At 39.0% G+C, this 8,325-nt stretch overlaps 1 long non-coding RNA gene across 1 annotated transcript in view; it reads left to right on the forward strand.

Moving 5' to 3' along the window:
* Positions 1-6,034: 6,034 nt before the first annotated feature.
* The window catches only part of LOC114023102, a 14,149-nt gene continuing 11,858 nt past the window's right edge, over positions 6,035-8,325 (forward strand). The window contains exon 1 of the long non-coding RNA XR_003566741.1: positions 6,035-6,303. This is a non-coding gene — a long non-coding RNA (uncharacterized LOC114023102). The remainder of the gene's footprint in view (positions 6,304-8,325) is intronic.

Genomic DNA, 8,325 nt, shown 5'->3' on the forward strand with positions numbered 1-8,325 from the left:
AGGTAAGCACAGATTTCTGGTAGCACTTATAAGGGGGAAAAAAGCAGCAGAAACACAGGCATAGAGCTAACCTTGATCTCTCTCCTGAGCTCCAGTCCCACATCACTAGCTGCTTATTGGATATTTCAACTGGGATATCTTCTAGGTAGCTTAAATTCAACATGTCCCAAAATGTCCTTTTATCTTTCTCTTAAGCCCACCCTTCTCTTGAACATCCCTATGACTGTCGAGGTCACATTCTTGGTGTAATCCTCGACTCCACACTCCCCATCTATATATCTAATCAATTGCCACATCTTGTCGCATCAATCTCTACATTTCACCTATTTCCTTTTCTCTCTACTCACAGCCCCTACTCTAGTTCAGACCCTCATCACTTTTTACCTGGACTAGTCCCTCTGTCAAATCTCTCCCCACTGCCATCTGTCTGTCTTACAGCTGTAGAATTATTTTCCTGAAGTTAAGGACTTATCAGTGTCACACACACTCCTCTCAATAAGCTGCAGTAGCTCCCTACTACCTGCAGAATCAAATATAAACTGTTTTGTTGGGCATTTAAAGCTCTTCACAACCTGGTTCCTTTCTACTTTTCAAATATTCTTACATGTTACTCACCTCTGTAGTTGTCTCTACAGTTAAGCCATACTGGTTTACTTGCTGTTCCTTACATACAACACCCCATCTCCCATCTCCATGCCTTTCCACTAGCAAATACCATGCCTGAATTGCTCTTCCATTTCACCTTGCTGGAGACAGCATAGTGGATAGTAGGTGATTTGGAGTCAGAAAGACCTGAGTTTGAATCTTATCACAGACATAGTTGTGAGACCAGGGGCAAGTCACTTAATGTCTCAGCCTCAGTCTCTTCATCTGTAAAATGGGGATAGTATTAGCACGTAGATAGTACTGGCACCTACCTCACTATATCTTACAGGGTTGTGGTGAAGAATAAGTGAAGTAACTTGCGTGAAGTGATTTGTAAACCTTAAATCACTATATCAATGCTATTGTTATTATTATTATTTCTGCCTCTTAGAACTCCTGGCTTCCTCCGAGACAACTCAAATACCATCTTCTGCTGGAAGGTTTTCTTGGTTTTTCACCTCTCCTTCCCCATCCCCACCCACAGCTGCTGGAGCCTTCCCCTTACTTTCCATCCATTCTGTATCTCATATGTACTTATTTATATGTATGTGTCTCCTATGATCAGAATGTGACCTCTTTGAGAACAGGGGCTACTTTTTGCTTTTAATTATCCCCAGTGCCTACCACACAGTAAATGCTTAATAACCACTTGTTCATTGATTGATTAGTGCTGCATTTAGATGGGACAGGTTGGCTCCGTTTCTTACAAAGACAAGTAACAAGACTTTGTGAATGTAGGTGGAGTGCACCCTAAAAGTGAACACCCTTCCATATTTGGGTTTAAGTTTTTTTTTTTTTTTGGTGAGGCAATTGGGGTTAAGTGACCTGCCCTGAGTCACACAGCTAGTGAGTGTTATGTGTCTGACACTGGATTTGAACTCAGATCCTCCTGACTCCTGGGCCAGTGCTCTACCCACAGTGCCACCTAGCTGCCCCCCCAGGTTTCTTAAGTTTTGCACATCTATGTTAAAATTGTAAGCCAGACCATCAAATCTGATAAAGGAGTGATTACTAATGCTATGTCTAAAACTGCATAAAATTAGGAGTATCTTGGGACACATTGACTAGCACAGTGTAGTGGAAAGCACTCTATGTTTGGTGTCAGGTGAAATGTGCCAAAAAAGTTCCATAAAGAGTTGGATATGCCTAAAATGACTCAACAACAATAAACACTACTTTTTGTTGTTGTTCAGCTATTTTTCAGTCATGTCCAACTCTTTGTGACCTCATTTGGGGTTTTCTTGGCAAAGGTACTGGAGTGGTTTGCCATTTCCTTCTCCAGCTCATTTTACAGATGAGGAAACTGAGGCAAACAGTATTAAGAGGCTTGCCCTGGGTCATACAGCTAGTAAGCGTCTGAGGCCCGATTTGAACTCATAAAGATGAGTCTTCCTGACTCCAGGCCTGGTCCTTTCTCCATTGCACCACCTTGCTGCCCTACTAAATGACCCATGAAACATGGACTTTGATAGACAGTAGAAGCAGAACAGGGATGTCAGTATATGAGACAGCCAAGGGAAAAGATTCCCAAGGGCTCCTAATTCACAAGTCTTCTGGAAGTACCAACCCTGTAACCTGGAGAATTTATGCCTTAATGTTCATCTAAAAAATGGGGATAAATATAGCCTTGACTTTCAGGTTCTGTAGCCTTGCAAATCGATCAAAATGAAGGAAAAATGTTGACCTACAAAACTTTTAAAGAATCTATTGCATACCACTTTAAATTTTTGTCTCCTCAGCATCTAGCAAAGTGTCTTGCATGTAGAAGGTACTTACTAAGATTAAATTTGAATTTTCAGATGAGCTAAGCATGTGCTAATAATCAGTCAAGGCCAAAAAGCATTTATTAAGCACTTACTCTGTGCTAGGCACTGAGGATACAAAGAAAGTTAAAAAAAGAAAAGATGATTCCTGCCATCAAAAAGCTTACCTTCCAATTGGAGAGACAATCTGTAAACAATTAGATGCATGTTGTTTTTCATCCTTCATTTTTATAGAGGACCAATGATGTTATGGGGAGATGTCTTGACTGGTGGGTGAATTGGATTTAAAATGAGGCAGAGTTGTACGAAGTCATCAGCTTCACTCTCTCTTTCTTCCAGAGTCACTGAAGTCCAGTAGCAGGACAAAAGTCAAGATGACTGGTGATGGCCTGGAATGCAGTGGATGACCTTGGCATTGGCATCTTCTGACCAAGCTCTAAGTGCTCCACAGTGCCTGCTTCACCTGTCTTAGTGGCCGTTGGAATAAATCATTCTCATCCACTCATTATACCCAAGGAATGTCATCCTATGCTTGGGGTAGACACCTCTCACAGCCAACTCACCGATGGGTTTGAGACTGGTTGGTTACCCATAACCTGGTTTAGCCCATCTGCCAAGATGGTTTTACTAGGGTGTGGCTGCTGCACATGCTGTAGCTTCTTGGAGCTACAGGTGAGAGTTGAGTGAAGGTGGACACCAAAGGTGGATGAGCAGCCCTGGAAAGGGCTCAGCAAGCCCTCATGCCAGAGGTGCTAGTCCTCCTGAACACCCCATACACAGTAATTGGGAGGCACTCTAAGTAGAGTAGCTGGAGGTGGGGAAAGGAACCAGGAAAAGACTTTTGGAATAGGTAGAAGTTGAGCTGAATTTTTGAAGGAAGAAATGAAGAAGCAGAGGCAAGAGGTCAGAACAATCTAGGCATGGGGGACAGTTAGCATAAAGGCATGGAGAATGGAAAACAGGAGTCATGTTCAAAGAACTGGCAAGCAGGCCAGTGTTGCAATCTAAGTTTTTAAAGAGTTTATTTTCTTGGGGATGGGATGATAGTAAGAAAAGAAGGGAGTGTGTATAGAGTTACATCATAGCACAATGGTACAAGCACTAGCTTCGGAGTCACAGAATCTGGGTTCAAATCCTTCCTCTGATGTTTACTGCTTAAGTGACCTTGGGGAAGTCTCAACCTCCATGGGCTTCAGTTTTTTCATCTGAAAAATGAGGTCTTTAGGTGACCTCTGAGTTCCCTTTCAATTTTATAATCTACGATTCTACAGACACATTTAGGACTATACAACGTAATTGGAGGTGGGGTACAGGTAACCAGGGATGGGGCAGGTAATCACCAATAGATGGAACCTTACAACTAAAGCTACAAGATACATATATTTTCATTAAGTAAAATTACCTGCTTATTATTCAGATTTCTTTTGCATTATTGACCCCATTTTCTTTTAGACTCAGAGTTGTGGACTACTGCTGTATGGATGAACTGTAAGAAAAATTACTAAGTAGTTCCTTGAAAAGAACATTAAATGCTATGTAAGTGCTTATTAATCAACACAGGGGACTCAGTAACTCTAGGAGATCAATAACAAGAAAATGTTTTCATCTCTAAAATGTGATTTAAGATTTCAAAGACATTCTTTTTTGAAAGCTATTGACCAGAAAGTTACTAAGTCAAGGTGTTTAGATTGGCCAGTTCTATGGGAAGAGACATACAAATGACTCACAATTGGCCCACATCTAACATCCTAATCTAAAAATTTTGCTAGTAGAAGTCTAAATGAATTGGGGTCTATACAATTCCAAGTAGTTTCTCAAGAAGAAACTTCATTCATAGACTAAGATTAAAATTTGCTCCAGACAATAAACAGTGGTTTTAGGACTGTTAATCCATCACTTTTCAAGGGTACTAAGTTGAAACAAGAGTTTGTATACTGTTGAGGATAAATAATATATGCCTTCTTCTGCAGAGATGAAATTTCATTGACTGATGGTTAAACATTACAGGCAATAGAGGCAGGCAAGATGCTTCATAAAATATAATCGTGTTTGACTCACCAACCCTATAATACTTTGAATCAGATAAGCATCTAGATTTGTGCATACCTAACTGGGAAAGAACACAACTTTGTAAAAAAGAAGAGGAACATTTCATATCCAAGATCTCTAAGCTTCTTGCTTTACAGAGTTGTTTGTCCTGCATTTTTGAAGAGGACATCATGGGGTAATGTCTTGATTCATGGTGAATTAGATTTCAAGTGAGGCAGAATTGTACAAGTCATCAGCCTCGCTCCCTCTTCCAGTCATTGAAGTCTGGTGGCAGGACAAAAGCCAGGATGACTGGTGATGGCCTGGGATGCAGTAGATGACCTTGGCATCTTCAATGTCTGACCAAACTCTAAATGCTCCATAGAGCCTGCTTCGGCTGCCTTAGTGGCCATTGGAACAAAGTGTTCTCATCCACTCATTACGTCAGGGGAAGTCTTCATATGCTTGGGGTAGGCATCCCTTTAACTCACCGATGAGTTTGAGACCCATCAATTACTCTCAACCTGGTTTAGCTTGTATACTGAGATGGTTTTTACTGGGGAAAGCAGCACGTGCTGCTGCACATGCAGCAAAAAGCTGTAGCTTTTTGGAGCCACAAGCAAGAGATGAGTGCCAGGTAGACATCAAAGGTGGATGAGTAGGAGGGCTCAGCAAGCCCTCACATCAAAGGTGCTAGTCCTTTTCAAACACCCCATATACCCCACAAGTAATGTGAAGAGGAGAGTGGTGATAGTGGTTGGGGGTAGGTGGGTGGATGTGGAGGGGGGAAATGTTATTTTATAAACAATTTGAAAAACAAGTCATATGAAATTTTCAAGAAGCTTAATTCAAGTTGTAAAAGTTGAACTCCTTAGGCAGCAGAGCAAAGTATACAGATTTTCATAAGCCATCTCCATTCAAAGGTTATGATTTCCTCCTGGAAACATGTACTCCTGAGTCTGTATTCATTAACACCTTCCTCCCTTTATCCCATTATTTGCTACTTAATATCATAATTGTATTACTTATAGCAATATCAAAGCATTCAGGAATGCAGTGTCTATGAAAGACTCAACAAACTGAAATCACATTGTAATTTTTGAGCAGATTTAGATCTCACAGTCCATAATAGATAGCCTGTCTCCTCTGTTTCGTAAGCAATATTTATATTCTTCAAAAAGCTCTTTGTTGAATTTTAAAAGGAACAAGATCAGTGACAGCCTCATTCTTTCCCACAACAGAACTCCTGATAGAAGCTGCATTGGATTATAAACTTATTTCTCCTCTCTACAAAGACTACTTTTAAGTTCAGTTGGAATACTGGTGTGCCTGTGATTGAAAACAAGAACAAAACAACCCCCAAAACTAAGTGGGAACTGAGCAAATTCTTATTTTTTTTGATTACCTATTAGAACCAAGTTTTCTGAAAGGCTTGGAGCATCAATGTCCACCAGTTAAAAACCATGCTGATATTAGGTTTATGGCATCAGTTCACAGGTTTTTTAGTTGTACATAGCATCTTGCATCAGTGTCCACTTGGCTATTTCAGAAAACTAACAGGAAAAGAAAAACAAACAGGCAAATCAGCCAGTTTCACACCTCTGGACTTGGCATGGGGGAGAAATTCTAACGACTTTGGGGAATGAACTCAGTTTATTCAATATTTGACTCAGACATCACTGCATGCCATGTAATTTTTTCTTCCATACAGGGAATCAATTGAGTTTGTTGTCAATCAGAAAATCATTCTAGTTTGTCAATTATAGATTGTTAACTATGACCAAGGCTGATGTTACAATGGATGAGGGAATGTAAGCCACCAAGAGCAGCCTGAGAATTGAGAATTTCATTCACAATCAAGGAGGAGGTAACCTATCCAGTTGTGCTTATCCTATCTAAATAATGAGGATTTTGACAGCGATCTTCATAGGGAAGCTACAAAATAGATTTTCAAGCAAATTGTTAAGTAGCTCAAGTTCTGCTCTTCAAGTGTCTTAAACCAAAGTAGAACAAAAATCTCAAACAATTCTATGCATTTACATTTTCCTTGCCTTGGTATTATAGACCTTTTCTTTAAATCCAGGTTTATCCTGTATTCACTAGACTTAGAGAGTCAACTTATTTTTAGACACAGATTAGACCAGGTTTTTAATCAGAATGTTCTTTATACTACAAAGGGAGTGTTTTTATATTAACAGGATGAATCAGAAAAGAGTAGGGGACCCAAGAGAACTTCAAAAAAACTTCTCTACCTTCTGTGCTGCTGGCATTGCTGGCTTAAAAGCAAAAAAAAAAAAAGCAATAATTACTACAACAAATAAATTATACTGTGGGGGAAAAAATCCAAGGATACATAAATTTGTCCTACCTTTTAGGGTAATTTCTCTAGGTAAGTAATATTGGCTGTTTCTAAGTATTCTGTAGTACTGCTTAAGGGTCAAGAACTCTAAATAATCTATCTGACTCAGCTGATTAAACTTTATAAGAAATGACTGGTAGAATATCAATACTGTGTGTACAGTTGGGGGTGTGTGTGGGAAGACTAAGCATGAGGTAGGAGCCTAGGACATGATACCATCTTCCTCAAAAATATGCAGTTCATGTTAACAACCCTAGTACTTGAGGGGAAACTTCATATACAATTTATTTATTTTTATTTTTTAAAATTAATTTGATTATTTCATTAAATATTTTCCAATGACATATAAAAATGTTAACAATCACTTAATTTTTTTTGAATTGCAAATTCTCTCCCTCCTGTCCCTCTCCCCTATTTGAGAATGCAATAAATTTGCTATCTATTATATATATGAAGTCATGCAAAACATATTTCCAGATTAGCCATGGTACAAAAGAAAACACAAACAATATAAAATAATAAAAATAAAAAAGTATGCTTCAATCTGCATACAGAGTTCATCAGTTCTCTCCCTGAAGATGGATAGCAATTTTTTCTTTTTCTTTTTTTTTTTTGGTGAGGCAATTGGGGTTAAGTGACTTGCCCAGGGTCACACAGCTAGTAAGTATCTGAGGTCAGATTTGAACTCAGGTCCTCCTGACTCCAGGGCCAGTGCGTCATTCACTGCGCCACCTACCTGCCCGGTAGGTAGCATTTTTCATCATGGATCCTTTGGAATTGTCTTGGATCATTGTCTTGATCAGAGTTAGCTAAGTCTTTTATTGTTGATCATCTTTAAAATATTGCTGTTACTGTGTACAGTGTTCTCTTGGTTGTGCTCACTTCACTTTGCATGAGTTCATATAAGTCTTCCCAGGTTTCTTTGAAACTATCCTGTTCCTCATTTCTTACAGCACAATAGTATTTCATCACAGTAATATACTAAAACTTGTTCAGTTATTCTCCAATTGATTGGCATCCCCTCAATTTCCAATTTTGTGGCACCACAAAAAAGAGCTGCTATATATATTTTTGTGCAAATAGATTCTTTTCTCTTTTCTTTGATCTCTTTGGGATATAGACCTAGTAGTGGTATTGCTGAATCAAAGGGTATGAACAGTTTTATAGCCCTTCGGGCATCGTTTCCAATTGTTCTCCGGAATGATTGAACTAGTTCATAACTCTACCAACAGTGCATCAATGTCCCAATTTTTCCACATCCCCTCCAGCATTTGTAATTTTCCTCTTCTGTCATATCAGTCAATCTTATAGGTGTAAGGTGGTATCTCAGAGTTGCTTTAATTTCCATTCCCCTAATCAACAGTGATTTAGAGCATTTTTATGTGACTATTGATAGCTTTGATTTCTTCTGCTGAAAACTGCCTGTTCATATCCTTTGACCATTAATGTAGTAGTGAATGTTTCTTTCTTTCTTTCTTTCTTTTTTCTTTCTTTCTTTCTTTCTTTCTTTCTTTCTTTCTTTCTTTCTTT

Source organism: Vombatus ursinus, unplaced genomic scaffold, assembly GCF_900497805.2.
Source record: "Vombatus ursinus unplaced genomic scaffold, bare-nosed wombat genome assembly UNPS02014816.1, whole genome shotgun sequence".
Classification (NCBI taxonomy): Eukaryota; Metazoa; Chordata; class Mammalia; order Diprotodontia; family Vombatidae; genus Vombatus; species Vombatus ursinus.